Source organism: Daphnia pulex, chromosome 6 (genome assembly GCF_021134715.1).
Source record: "Daphnia pulex isolate KAP4 chromosome 6, ASM2113471v1".
NCBI lineage: Eukaryota > Metazoa > Arthropoda > Branchiopoda > Diplostraca > Daphniidae > Daphnia > Daphnia pulex.
Window position 1 is genome coordinate 3,223,282 of NC_060022.1, and position 15,495 is coordinate 3,238,776.

The following is a 15,495-nucleotide window of genomic DNA, read 5'->3' on the forward strand; positions in this document are numbered from 1 at the left end:
ATAGTAGCGCGCACACACGCGCTGGCTCGGCTCGGCTCTTGTTGGTCGCGTATAATGTGAACGCAATCCATCTGTGCTGCCAACTTATTCCCTTTTCTTCCATCCTTATTTTCCTTTTATTCTTTATCACCGTGTGTCCTCTCCCCCCTCTCACTCCCCTTTTAATACCACACACCTATCCCTCCCTATAGATAACCAACTGGTAAGTTGGCTGCTGTTGACCCGAACTTCGTTTTTTTCTCTCCTTTGACAGTAGTGACCAGGATGGTGGAGTCTGTGTGCTGTGTTCACCCATATGTTGTTTTTATGTAGCGTGAGGTTTGGATCATCATTATATAAGATCCCCCTCCCCTTCTTTTTTATTTATCCCCCCCTGTACAACGTTCAACGCATAATGGCTGATTCATCAGCTGTGATAATCCCACTGGTTAATATTGCTCCGCCCCCCATCCGCACACACACGGAATATCTGGTCGCTGTGATGCGGTTTGTTGTCTGCGTGTAATAATTAGACCGATTCCTTTATAAATCCCCGCGATTTTGCGGGGGGACACAGTTTCCCCCAGCAGCTTCTCTTCTAACATGTTATTACGTCATTACACACACACACAAAGATGCGCCGTCTGTTGACCGGAAATGAAATAAAAAAGGGCCAAATTCAAAAGTTGATTGCAATTCACTCTTGTCTGACTCTTGTATTAATGTATTATACTCGGTCCGTGTACATGAGGAAACCTTTTTTTAAAAATTTAAACATTCTCCGAAAAGTGAGAACAAAGTTTCTATCCTACTTTTCACCCCTTTTTCTTATTTCGTCAAGTTTTTCAACGTGGGCGTAATAGACGTTGACGCATAAAAACGAGAGACGTCTAATAAAAATGTTTCATCTTTCTTTCCGAGAAAACTTAACCCCCCACCCAACCCAAAAAGAAAAAAGTCTAAGACGTGCGAGTGGGGAAGAGAGCGCTGCTGGCAGTTTTTTGGCTACTACTTTTGCTCTGTGTCTAACCGGGTTGATTGACTCGTTTTACTTTGACTAGTTTAACACAGCGCTAGCTGCCAGTGTTGTACTATAGAGCCGCGCTATATACACAGGAGAGACATGACGGCGAACGTTTTTGGCTTTTTCTCCTCCCGAGAAAGTTCACTTTGACAAGTCTTGTTATAGACGCGGATGCAGCAGACTAGACTATAGACTCTCTCTCTCTCGCGGGTGGGGGGACGACGTCTGATTATGCAAATTGTTTCTTATACGCAAAGAGATCCAAACTTTTTTATTTTTCAACCCCCACCCGTTTTATGTGTTCCTCCTCACTGGCGGGTGGGGGCTATAGAGTGACGCGCGTAGAGATGGGAATGCGATGATGGCCGTGTAGAAGAAAGAAGAAGAACTCGCCAGTAGGCTTAATCAAGTCACATTCGTCACGAGTAAAGCCCCCCGCTTCTACACCCCTGCTTTTGATTTCTCTCGTTACACGTTCAGTTCAGGCCAGCAGCCGCGCACCCTTTTTTCCGATTTTAAATATTCCGTCCGCGCCAGCGCGCGTGATTTAAAACGGCGATTCAATCATTCAAATGCACACAACACACACTAAAAGAAGGGGGGTGGGTTGGGGGGGAACTTTGTACATGTAGACAGGGGGCCAGTGTGATGTCATGATTGGCTGCAAAGTCAAGCCCAGCAGTGGGGCTGTCTGCTGCTGTGTAGTAATATAAGGACATTGCTGTAAACTGCGGTGCCATCTCCGCAATTTTTATTGTATCTCTTTTTCTGCTCTATGAATAGAATGTTCAATCAGATGCTAATACGAAAGCCGAGACGAGAGCTATAGGCGCGATGCTGGATATTACCTCGGCCCATAGCATTTAGTAGAGGGGTAGGGAGAAAGAACTAGCCCGGCTCAGGATCGATCCTCCTTATAAGGAAAGAATAAAAGAATCAAATAAAAAAGGGGGGACCGTTCACGTGCATCCCTTTTTTTTTTTGTTGGCTACCACCACCGATGGTGTACGATACTTGAATTTACGTGGAATTGTCAATCTGCATGTGAAAGGACATCAATTCTTATTTGACATGTTTCGCTTTTTTTGTTCAAAGCCAAAGTCAAAATGTTGGCTGCGGGCTGCGTGTGTATAGAGAGAAAAAGAATTGCGGGTACACATCACATAGCAGCGGGATAAGGGGCGAACGTCTTCATGTCACGGAATGGACGGGCGGTGGGGAAATTGCATCTCGAAGAAGAAAACAAGAAAAAGGCAAGAAAATAAGAAGCAAAAGAAAAGAGAATTGTGAATTTGAAATGTTGGCCAAATAAAAACGTCGCTCGCGCTTGGTTGCCGCAGCAGCTCTCGAATTCGATAGATGACGCATTCCTTCTCATCGCCAAAGTTATCGCCGAAATTGAAAGGGCGCGGCCGAGTTGATGGGACGACGAGCCGAGCGGAAACAAACGAGATGACAAAAAAAGAAATCAATGTGTGAATAATAAAAAGAAGAAGAAGAAGGAGAGAAGGGTGAAAGAACATCCAATTATATTGGACTGCTCTATTGGTTTCGACAGGCGTTCAAAACCATTTGATTCCCACTTTGATTCGGAATTCATCCTTAGCTATAGATATATAAAATGCCAGTCATCCGCGAGAGTCTTTTTCTTCGTCTCTTCAAAGGGACCAGCAGCAGGAAAATGGTCTTGATGCCATTTCTTAAGAGTTTCTTTTCTCTCTCCTTTTATTTCTTTTCCGCACACACACACGCACAGCCCGGCCACTTTTTTTTTATTTATTTTCCTCTGCGTCTTATCTATAAATATAAATCCATTTCCATTGTGGATTTCTATATACTATAATCTGTAACGCTTGAAATGCGATGCCAATCAACTTTAAATCACATCGACGTCGTCGACGTTGTCTCGATTGGAGAGTTGAGGGTCGCCCCGTCATGTATATATATATTAGTTTCTTCCTCCGTCAGCATCGCGAGAAACGGGCGAACCTTCGATCCTAATTGGATGACATATCGAGTTGCGCGCCTTTTTGTTTTTCTGCTGCTGCGTCGCAAACAAAACACGGCCGACAGACAAACAAGTTGTCAATCTGGCGAGAGATGCTCTGTGTGTGCTGTATAGCTACTGCTGATGCGAGTATCGTGTATGTGTCGTCCTTGACTACCCCTACCGTGCCCAGCCGGAGAATCCTGTATCGTTATAATAAACCAGCGCAGCTAGGGCCGAAATACAATCTGTCAACGGGAGAATTTTAGCTCATCAAAAACTGCTGCGCCAAGATGTCGAGAGAAAAAAACGAAATAAAATCAATAGAGGAAGAGGAGAGCCGACCTGCTGATGTGATTAGGTGGCAACAAAAAGGACCACACCCTCGTCCTTATTTAAAGTCTCACCGTTATTATTACATAGAAAAGCCTCCGCTTGTTTAACAGAGTGTGCTGTACTATACTACAGACGTGTACACGTAGTAGTATTTACAGTACGAAGCATCTTTTCTATAAATTGAATAATTGAATTAGTTTCAACGCTCAAGTGGACTATGTGTGTGCTGTGACGTATACATACCTCCATCCATCCATCCGGCCTTTATATTTATACCAGTTTGGCTCTTTTGCCACTCCGGCAGCTCTCTGTGCTCGGCGGCGGCCAGGCGCGCGCTTGTTTGACGCACCGAATAACAGCATTCAGCACGGGCCGGCAATAACAGGCGAAATGATATAAAGTCAAGCGAAAAAGACGAACGTTGACGTTTCCGCCGTACTGATTTTTCGACCGGACGTGATTTCATCACAATTCAACCAGTCGTCAGTATTACCTTAGATAGCAGGATGGGGGGGCCTAATTAAATAGAGTCGCATCTCTCTCCTGGATTATTTGTGATAGACTTTGTGACATGTACCGCGAGTACGTTGATGGGTAAAAGGGGGAGGGGAAAAAAAAGCTGGGCCGCATTTTCTTTTTTCAATTGCGCAACTTTCATTAGACTAAGAGGATTGCGGGTATAAGAAGGAAGGAACCTTTTGCCTTTGTATATGTGACACCCAACCAAGCGACAAAAGTGACTTCAAACGGTGGGTGAATTTAATATCCCATCTGTGCGTGTCTTAATAATAATAGCTCAATGTCTTTACACACACCGATGATGCGTGCTGGGCGGGTGTGTGTGTATCGCAGGGGAAAAGGCGGGCCGATACCCTCACGCGTTGAGTTGCCAACAGGTTTTGCACTTAGTGGGTCTATAGAATCGACTTTTTCTATAACGAACTTTATTCGGCATGATACGAATTGCACAGGCGAGTTAATGTTAGTTACAGTTTACTTTGTTATTGAGGAGTTACCAAGCTTAAAGAAATTCGTTGAACACTATCGGTCTGAATTCATGGACAACTAATATATTCTGGGTTTAATTTAAGTTTAAGTCACGATAGGCTCGTAATTCGATCTGGAACGAAAGTATTTAGACTCCGAAGTACTTTTTTCAACATCATATGCTGCGTACTTCTTTAAGGACAAGGATTCTAAAAATCTCGCAGATTCGAGTCGAGTACTCAGTAACACAATGGGCTTGTGAATATCAACTGTTTACCCATCGAAGTCGGTTGACATAATCGATCTTCACTAATTGATTTAAAAATAGATAACGCATTGTGTACAAGTATTTTGCCCAACGGCAATCGACACGCAGAGGTAAATTAGTTCATGTTCATTTTATAGTTTTCGTTATTTTAGCTATAAAAGAAACATTTCGAAAACGCGAATAGCCTACGTTTTCAAAATTTCATTCTCTTCTCTATTTCTCGTAGCAATCCACGGTGCTTTGATATGTGTCGCTTCCCAATGTGAAAATGTGGCAAAGTAGAAAATGTTGCAAATCAATGTTTTTATAAAGTTTGGCACCTTAAATTGTGCGTGTCTTGATATTGGCTCAATCTCTTTACACACAGACCTGCACAGACGATGCGTGCTGGGCGTGTGTGCGTGTTTATCCAAGCTCCCGCAGGTGAAGAGGTGGGCCGATATCCTCACGGCGAGTTGCCAACAGGTTTTGCACTTGCCAGCCTACAGAATTGGTGTTTCTCTCCAATGAACTTCATTTGACTTGATACAGAATGCATGGGCGGGTGATTATTAGTTGCGTGTTATTCATTACTCGAGGGATATCAGTGCTGTAAATAGGGCGATGAACACTACCAGTCTAGAGTAATGCTCAGCTGTCATAAATTCTAAAGTTCCGTTGGTTTGATTTAGTTTGAATTTCCGCGATTCTGATTGGTAGATCAATCCCATCATATCTTGGGTTAATGTCTTCCACAGGAGGATCAATTCTCATGGGGGATGGAAATTCGGAATTTCCCTAGACTCAAGATCAGCACTCAATGACACAACGGGCTTGTGAATATCAATTGTATATCAACTTCGCATTGCTCTGCAAAGTCAATCTTCACTAATTGTTCGTTAGAAAATTACAAATCTTGTACTCATACGTTGCAATACGTCATTCGACGCGCAAAGGGCAAATTTTTAATGCTCACATCATAGTTTTCGCCACTTAAATTTACATGAATGGCTACAAAAGTGAAAACTTTTCTAAAACCACCATTATACGTTTTCGAAATTACATTCTCTGCTTTTCCCTCGAGGCATTCCGCATTGCTTTATTGCGGGTCGCTTCGAATCTGGAAATTCTGCAGGCCAGCTAAGTGCCAAATCGGTTGGCAACTCACCGTATATGAGGATATCGGCCGCCCTTTCCCCCTCCGGGCGCTTGAATAAATGTTGATGATACACACACACGCAATGGAATCTTTTCAAGTACAGATAGACATAATGTTATGTTATTTATATCCCAGATAGGTCTTTTAAACATTTTAGCACAGGATTATTGCCTTTTTTGCGGTACATCAACGAACAGCAGCTAGTGGCTTTAGGAAACGGGTGACTTTGCGTGTAAGATGCTCTGTGTTATTAGGTAGTATGAGTATAGGACATGTACAGAAAATCAGCTATTACAGGATGTTGCAGTTTCAAATTAAACACATATATGTTACACAGCGAATCTGTGAATATCAACCGTTTCATCCATCAACAACAAATTAGTTCGCATAAACTCTATAAATGAATGTAATGAGAATTAAAAATTGTGTACCAGTGCATTAATTCGCATCATTCAACTCGTAAAAGAAAAATTTTTAATGCTCGTTTCATCATTAAAAAGTTTAATTTACTTGAATTGCTGTCATCATAAAAGGGGGAACATTTTAAAGAAAACGCCAGTTTGTTTTCGAATGATCATTCTCTGCTTCCATCGTAGCATTCCGTAGTGCTTTCTTTATTGCTCGCTTCTAATGTGGAAAATGTGACATCGTGTAGAATTTCAAACCATTATAATGTAGGCAATAATCCTATGCTACAACGTTAAAAAAGACCTATAACATCTGTAGGTTACTTGAAAAGATTCCATTGCGTGTGTGCATCGCCAACATTTATTCAAGCGTCCGCAGAGGGAATAGGCGGGCCGATATCCTCACGGTGAGTTGCCAACAGGTTTTGCACTTAGCCGGCCTACAGAATTGGTGTTTATGTCCAATGAACATTATTTGACATCCTACAGAATGCACAGGCGGTTGATTATGAGTTACATATCATTCATCTTTAGAGGAGTAACGATGCTGTAGGTAGAGCGTGGAACACTACTCGTCTGGATTATGCGTGATGGTCAAATTCTGGTTTAATTTCAAATAATTTATTTGATTGTCTGCGAAGCAAATGAATCTTCAGCGTTATTGGTGGGCCTGAGTAGAAGCCTGATAGTGCCCACCGTACGCAGTGTGACGCTTGCTCGCACAATCAAATTCAGCAATTGTTACACTACGGGCTAGTGAATATCAACTGTTTACACCAAGAATTTAGACAGCATTTTCGATCCTCATTAATAGATCGTCAAAAAACACAAATTGAGTCCGCATAAATTACAATACTTCATTCGACGCGCATAGGAAAAATTGATAATGCTCATTTCGTTGTTTTCACTGGCGTAATTTCCTTGAATAGCTACCAAAGTTAAAACATTTGAAAGAAACCGCCAATTTGTTTTCGAAATTTCATTCCCTGCTTTTTCCCCCGCAGCAATCCTGCTACATTTGCGGCCGCTTCTAAAACGAAAATGTGGTAAGGTAGAACTGCAAATCAGCACTCATTACACTCATTACTCATTACTATACAGTATAAAGTGAACACGTAACTGGGCTACCTTCTAACACAGAGCAGTCGTACACGGTAAGTCGCCCGTTTTCAAATGCCACTAGCCGCTGTTTGTTGCTGTACGTTTAAAAAAACAATAATCCTATGATAAAATGTGTAAAGACCTATAAAATCTGTACTTGTCTAGATCCCATCAAGTGGGCACTATTATTCATTACATGGGCGTTCCTTTCATCGCCATGCGGAAAGTTTATTGATAATAATTTTGCTACGTATTTACGATTTGCTTATGGCACATTCACTACACATCTTGACAAGTATTATCGATTTATATTCTGGATACTTTACCCAGTCGTTAATGAAAATATCTTGATTTAAAGTTAAGTATAATTAACAATGCAAACCTCGATGTTTTCACTCTACACCTTACTTAATATCGTAATGGGAGAAGTGGATCTAACAGATATGGTCTTTGGTTGTATCCTGTTCTCTTCAGAGAATATTATCACAGTGATGTAGCTTAATTCTAAAGAACGAAACGAAAGGTTAATATTTATGTTTCTATTCAGTTAGATTTATTACTGTTATTACGTCTCATTGGACGCAGTTGGAACCTTTACGATCATAGCCAATTTGACTGTCTGATGCATTATCCCCATTGGCAAACTGTTGGTTTTTAATGTTCATTTCGGAAATCCATATCATTTGCGATAAAACAATCATCATTTCTAAAATGATTAATAAAATAAGTTTCTCCGACGATATAAGCTGCTAGATCAGTCCCGTGGATCAGCCGTGCATTTCTTTTCTTTAGTAGCAACATTGAATCAAGAAAGAAGCAGCAATGTCGCCAATGTGACAGGGCGCGCCTGACATGATATCCAGCGAAGATAGTGAAAAGTCCGACTGAAGGCCGCGCCGCAACGGCGAAAAGAGCAACGATGACTCAATTTCAGCACAGTAATGGCACGAACGAAAAATGTATGGATTATGTTTGAACAAGAGCATTATTAATCGTTTTTCACTTTATGTTGGAATTCACATCGATTTCAGACTGCTCCCAATTTTTGAGATTTACTGTAGCCGTATTCATAGTCGTTCATCATCCCATAGCGGACTTGAAAAATCTTATTATATCCTTTGAATTGGTTGTAGATTTGTGCCCCAATGATGTTTGGCGTAGAGCGGGACAAAAGTCCTAGTCTATGCAATGACTTTGTCCATATCCAGAAACCTTAATGTCTTACCTTGACGTCAAACATCATACAAAACTAAAAGAATATCTTGAGTCAATTAGAAGTAAAGCAACTGTTACTGCCCATGGGTGTCATTGCCCTGTTATTAGTCATTCTGGTATTTTAACAGGCTACGTAACAAGAAATTGGCCCTCGTGAATGAACGCGCCGTGAGCAAAATATTGATGTTCACCAATTAAATTCGGCAAACTCAATGTTACGTCGTGAAAGGAAACCCGATGGAATGCATTCGAACCGGTAAAAACATATAATATTCCCAGGTTTTCTTCCTCCTTCAATGAGTTGACGCAATGACAAAACTGAATCACGAAAAACTGACCTTGCCAACGGCACGTTAAGACAAAAAACGGCAACGGCACGAACAAAACAATATATAGGTTATGTTTATACGCGAGCATTATTCATCGTCTTCCACTTTGAGTTGGAGTTGATGCCGATTTCAGACTGCTCCCGTATTTCGAGATTTACCGTAAGCCGCATTTGCAGTCGATTTATCATCGTGTAGCCGATTTGAAAAACCTTGATGTAGATTTTATATTAATTGAAGAATCAGAGACTGTATGCATGTAGTATTTCATCTGAACTAGATGAACTAGATATTCTAAGTTAAAGCTTAGTAAACATCTATATCCAGTTCAAATGATTTCGTTGAGCATTAAAAAAATTCTCACAAATACAAATCTTGACAATTTATTATAATTATGGAATGATATGAAATGAGCGTGATTGCTTCTTTACGTCAGCATTTTTCCCTTTTCATTAGCCATTCTAGTAATATAACAAGTTAAGTAACGAGAAATTTCCACTCGTGAATGAACCCGCCGTGAGCAAAATATCGATGTTCACCAAAGAAATTTGGGAAATTCAATATTATGTCGTGAAAATTTTCAATATTATACCGCTGCTAGCTGCTGGATGTCGGGATCAATGTGGAGGGGAAAATAGTGAAAAGTCTGACTGAAGGCCGCAGCAATGGTGGGAATAGCAACGATGACTCAATTTCAGCACCGTAATGGCATGAACGAAAAATGTATAGGTTATGTTTAAACGCGAGCATTATTCATCGTCCTCTACTTTGTGTAGGAATTCACATCGAGCTCAGACTGCTCCCGTATTTCGAGTGAGTTGCCAACAGGTTTTGCACTTAGTGGGTCTATAGAATCGACTTTTTCTATAACGAACTTTATTCGGCATGATACGAATTGCACAGGCGAGTTAATGTTAGTTACAGTTTACTTTGTTATTGAGGAGTTACCAAGCTTAAAGAAATTCGTTGAACACTATCGGTCTGAATTCATGGACAACTAATATATTCTGGGTTTAATTTAAGTTTAAGTCACGATAGGCTCGTAATTCGATCTGGAACGAAAGTATTTAGACTCCGAAGTACTTTTTTCAACATCATATGCTGCGTACTTCTTTAAGGACAAGGATTCTAAAAATCTCGCAGATTCGAGTCGAGTACTCAGTAACACAATGGGCTTGTGAATATCAACTGTTTACCCATCGAAGTCGGTTGACATAATCGATCTTCACTAATTGATTTAAAAATAGATAACGCATTGTGTACAAGTATTTTGCCCAACGGCAATCGACACGCAGAGGTAAATTAGTTCATGTTCATTTTATAGTTTTCGTTATTTTAGCTATAAAAGAAACATTTCGAAAACGCGAATAGCCTACGTTTTCAAAATTTCATTCTCTTCTCTATTTCTCGTAGCAATCCACGGTGCTTTGATATGTGTCGCTTCCCAATGTGAAAATGTGGCAAAGTAGAAAATGTTGCAAATCAATGTTTTTATAAAGTTTGGCACCTTAAATTGTGCGTGTCTTGATATTGGCTCAATCTCTTTACACACAGACCTGCACAGACGATGCGTGCTGGGCGTGTGTGCGTGTTTATCCAAGCTCCCGCAGGTGAAGAGGTGGGCCGATATCCTCACGGCGAGTTGCCAACAGGTTTTGCACTTGCCAGCCTACAGAATTGGTGTTTCTCTCCAATGAACTTCATTTGACTTGATACAGAATGCATGGGCGGGTGATTATTAGTTGCGTGTTATTCATTACTCGAGGGATATCAGTGCTGTAAATAGGGCGATGAACACTACCAGTCTAGAGTAATGCTCAGCTGTCATAAATTCTAAAGTTCCGTTGGTTTGATTTAGTTTGAATTTCCGCGATTCTGATTGGTAGATCAATCCCATCATATCTTGGGTTAATGTCTTCCACAGGAGGATCAATTCTCATGGGGGATGGAAATTCGGAATTTCCCTAGACTCAAGATCAGCACTCAATGACACAACGGGCTTGTGAATATCAATTGTATATCAACTTCGCATTGCTCTGCAAAGTCAATCTTCACTAATTGTTCGTTAGAAAATTACAAATCTTGTACTCATACGTTGCAATACGTCATTCGACGCGCAAAGGGCAAATTTTTAATGCTCACATCATAGTTTTCGCCACTTAAATTTACATGAATGGCTACAAAAGTGAAAACTTTTCTAAAACCACCATTATACGTTTTCGAAATTACATTCTCTGCTTTTCCCTCGAGGCATTCCGCATTGCTTTATTGCGGGTCGCTTCGAATCTGGAAATTCTGCAGGCCAGCTAAGTGCCAAATCGGTTGGCAACTCACCGTATATGAGGATATCGGCCGCCCTTTCCCCCTCCGGGCGCTTGAATAAATGTTGATGATACACACACACGCAATGGAATCTTTTCAAGTACAGATAGACATAATGTTATGTTATTTATATCCCAGATAGGTCTTTTAAACATTTTAGCACAGGATTATTGCCTTTTTTGCGGTACATCAACGAACAGCAGCTAGTGGCTTTAGGAAACGGGTGACTTTGCGTGTAAGATGCTCTGTGTTATTAGGTAGTATGAGTATAGGACATGTACAGAAAATCAGCTATTACAGGATGTTGCAGTTTCAAATTAAACACATATATGTTACACAGCGAATCTGTGAATATCAACCGTTTCATCCATCAACAACAAATTAGTTCGCATAAACTCTATAAATGAATGTAATGAGAATTAAAAATTGTGTACCAGTGCATTAATTCGCATCATTCAACTCGTAAAAGAAAAATTTTTAATGCTCGTTTCATCATTAAAAAGTTTAATTTACTTGAATTGCTGTCATCATAAAAGGGGGAACATTTTAAAGAAAACGCCAGTTTGTTTTCGAATGATCATTCTCTGCTTCCATCGTAGCATTCCGTAGTGCTTTCTTTATTGCTCGCTTCTAATGTGGAAAATGTGACATCGTGTAGAATTTCAAACCATTATAATGTAGGCAATAATCCTATGCTACAACGTTAAAAAAGACCTATAACATCTGTAGGTTACTTGAAAAGATTCCATTGCGTGTGTGCATCGCCAACATTTATTCAAGCGTCCGCAGAGGGAATAGGCGGGCCGATATCCTCACGGTGAGTTGCCAACAGGTTTTGCACTTAGCCGGCCTACAGAATTGGTGTTTATGTCCAATGAACATTATTTGACATCCTACAGAATGCACAGGCGGTTGATTATGAGTTACATATCATTCATCTTTAGAGGAGTAACGATGCTGTAGGTAGAGCGTGGAACACTACTCGTCTGGATTATGCGTGATGGTCAAATTCTGGTTTAATTTCAAATAATTTATTTGATTGTCTGCGAAGCAAATGAATCTTCAGCGTTATTGGTGGGCCTGAGTAGAAGCCTGATAGTGCCCACCGTACGCAGTGTGACGCTTGCTCGCACAATCAAATTCAGCAATTGTTACACTACGGGCTAGTGAATATCAACTGTTTACACCAAGAATTTAGACAGCATTTTCGATCCTCATTAATAGATCGTCAAAAAACACAAATTGAGTCCGCATAAATTACAATACTTCATTCGACGCGCATAGGAAAAATTGATAATGCTCATTTCGTTGTTTTCACTGGCGTAATTTCCTTGAATAGCTACCAAAGTTAAAACATTTGAAAGAAACCGCCAATTTGTTTTCGAAATTTCATTCCCTGCTTTTTCCCCCGCAGCAATCCTGCTACATTTGCGGCCGCTTCTAAAACGAAAATGTGGTAAGGTAGAACTGCAAATCAGCACTCATTACACTCATTACTCATTACTATACAGTATAAAGTGAACACGTAACTGGGCTACCTTCTAACACAGAGCAGTCGTACACGGTAAGTCGCCCGTTTTCAAATGCCACTAGCCGCTGTTTGTTGCTGTACGTTTAAAAAAACAATAATCCTATGATAAAATGTGTAAAGACCTATAAAATCTGTACTTGTCTAGATCCCATCAAGTGGGCACTATTATTCATTACATGGGCGTTCCTTTCATCGCCATGCGGAAAGTTTATTGATAATAATTTTGCTACGTATTTACGATTTGCTTATGGCACATTCACTACACATCTTGACAAGTATTATCGATTTATATTCTGGATACTTTACCCAGTCGTTAATGAAAATATCTTGATTTAAAGTTAAGTATAATTAACAATGCAAACCTCGATGTTTTCACTCTACACCTTACTTAATATCGTAATGGGAGAAGTGGATCTAACAGATATGGTCTTTGGTTGTATCCTGTTCTCTTCAGAGAATATTATCACAGTGATGTAGCTTAATTCTAAAGAACGAAACGAAAGGTTAATATTTATGTTTCTATTCAGTTAGATTTATTACTGTTATTACGTCTCATTGGACGCAGTTGGAACCTTTACGATCATAGCCAATTTGACTGTCTGATGCATTATCCCCATTGGCAAACTGTTGGTTTTTAATGTTCATTTCGGAAATCCATATCATTTGCGATAAAACAATCATCATTTCTAAAATGATTAATAAAATAAGTTTCTCCGACGATATAAGCTGCTAGATCAGTCCCGTGGATCAGCCGTGCATTTCTTTTCTTTAGTAGCAACATTGAATCAAGAAAGAAGCAGCAATGTCGCCAATGTGACAGGGCGCGCCTGACATGATATCCAGCGAAGATAGTGAAAAGTCCGACTGAAGGCCGCGCCGCAACGGCGAAAAGAGCAACGATGACTCAATTTCAGCACAGTAATGGCACGAACGAAAAATGTATGGATTATGTTTGAACAAGAGCATTATTAATCGTTTTTCACTTTATGTTGGAATTCACATCGATTTCAGACTGCTCCCAATTTTTGAGATTTACTGTAGCCGTATTCATAGTCGTTCATCATCCCATAGCGGACTTGAAAAATCTTATTATATCCTTTGAATTGGTTGTAGATTTGTGCCCCAATGATGTTTGGCGTAGAGCGGGACAAAAGTCCTAGTCTATGCAATGACTTTGTCCATATCCAGAAACCTTAATGTCTTACCTTGACGTCAAACATCATACAAAACTAAAAGAATATCTTGAGTCAATTAGAAGTAAAGCAACTGTTACTGCCCATGGGTGTCATTGCCCTGTTATTAGTCATTCTGGTATTTTAACAGGCTACGTAACAAGAAATTGGCCCTCGTGAATGAACGCGCCGTGAGCAAAATATTGATGTTCACCAATTAAATTCGGCAAACTCAATGTTACGTCGTGAAAGGAAACCCGATGGAATGCATTCGAACCGGTAAAAACATATAATATTCCCAGGTTTTCTTCCTCCTTCAATGAGTTGACGCAATGACAAAACTGAATCACGAAAAACTGACCTTGCCAACGGCACGTTAAGACAAAAAACGGCAACGGCACGAACAAAACAATATATAGGTTATGTTTATACGCGAGCATTATTCATCGTCTTCCACTTTGAGTTGGAGTTGATGCCGATTTCAGACTGCTCCCGTATTTCGAGATTTACCGTAAGCCGCATTTGCAGTCGATTTATCATCGTGTAGCCGATTTGAAAAACCTTGATGTAGATTTTATATTAATTGAAGAATCAGAGACTGTATGCATGTAGTATTTCATCTGAACTAGATGAACTAGATATTCTAAGTTAAAGCTTAGTAAACATCTATATCCAGTTCAAATGATTTCGTTGAGCATTAAAAAAATTCTCACAAATACAAATCTTGACAATTTATTATAATTATGGAATGATATGAAATGAGCGTGATTGCTTCTTTACGTCAGCATTTTTCCCTTTTCATTAGCCATTCTAGTAATATAACAAGTTAAGTAACGAGAAATTTCCACTCGTGAATGAACCCGCCGTGAGCAAAATATCGATGTTCACCAAAGAAATTTGGGAAATTCAATATTATGTCGTGAAAATTTTCAATATTATACCGCTGCTAGCTGCTGGATGTCGGGATCAATGTGGAGGGGAAAATAGTGAAAAGTCTGACTGAAGGCCGCAGCAATGGTGGGAATAGCAACGATGACTCAATTTCAGCACCGTAATGGCATGAACGAAAAATGTATAGGTTATGTTTAAACGCGAGCATTATTCATCGTCCTCTACTTTGTGTAGGAATTCACATCGAGCTCAGACTGCTCCCGTATTTCGAGATTTACCGTTGCTGCATTTAAAATCTATTCATCTTCATACAGCGTAATTCAAAAAATCTTATAATAACCTTTAGAGTTTTCATTATTTGGTGATTCGTTGATGCATGGTCAGAGAGGTGGAATCATTCGCAATTTCAGATTGAGCATACTCAATGAGGAAGGGCTTGTTCAAAGCCGACTCCGAAAATCCTCTTCTCACCCATGACCATCAGTCAAGAATATTGAATAGTGAAACGAAAATATTGAAACAATATAAAATAAAATAAAATCCACTGCCCATCAGCAACATTGCTCAGTCATCAGTCATTCTAGTATTTTAACAAGCCATGTATCAAGAAATTTTATCCTCGTTAATGAACGCGTCGTGATCAAAATATTGTTGTTCACCAAAGAAATTCGGCAAATTTTATCAGAATTTTATTAGAAAACCCGATGGAATGCATACGAACCGGTAAAAACATAATATTCCCAGGTGTTCTTCCTCCTACAATTAGCTGACGCAATGACAAAACTGAATCACGAAAAACTGGCCTTGCCAA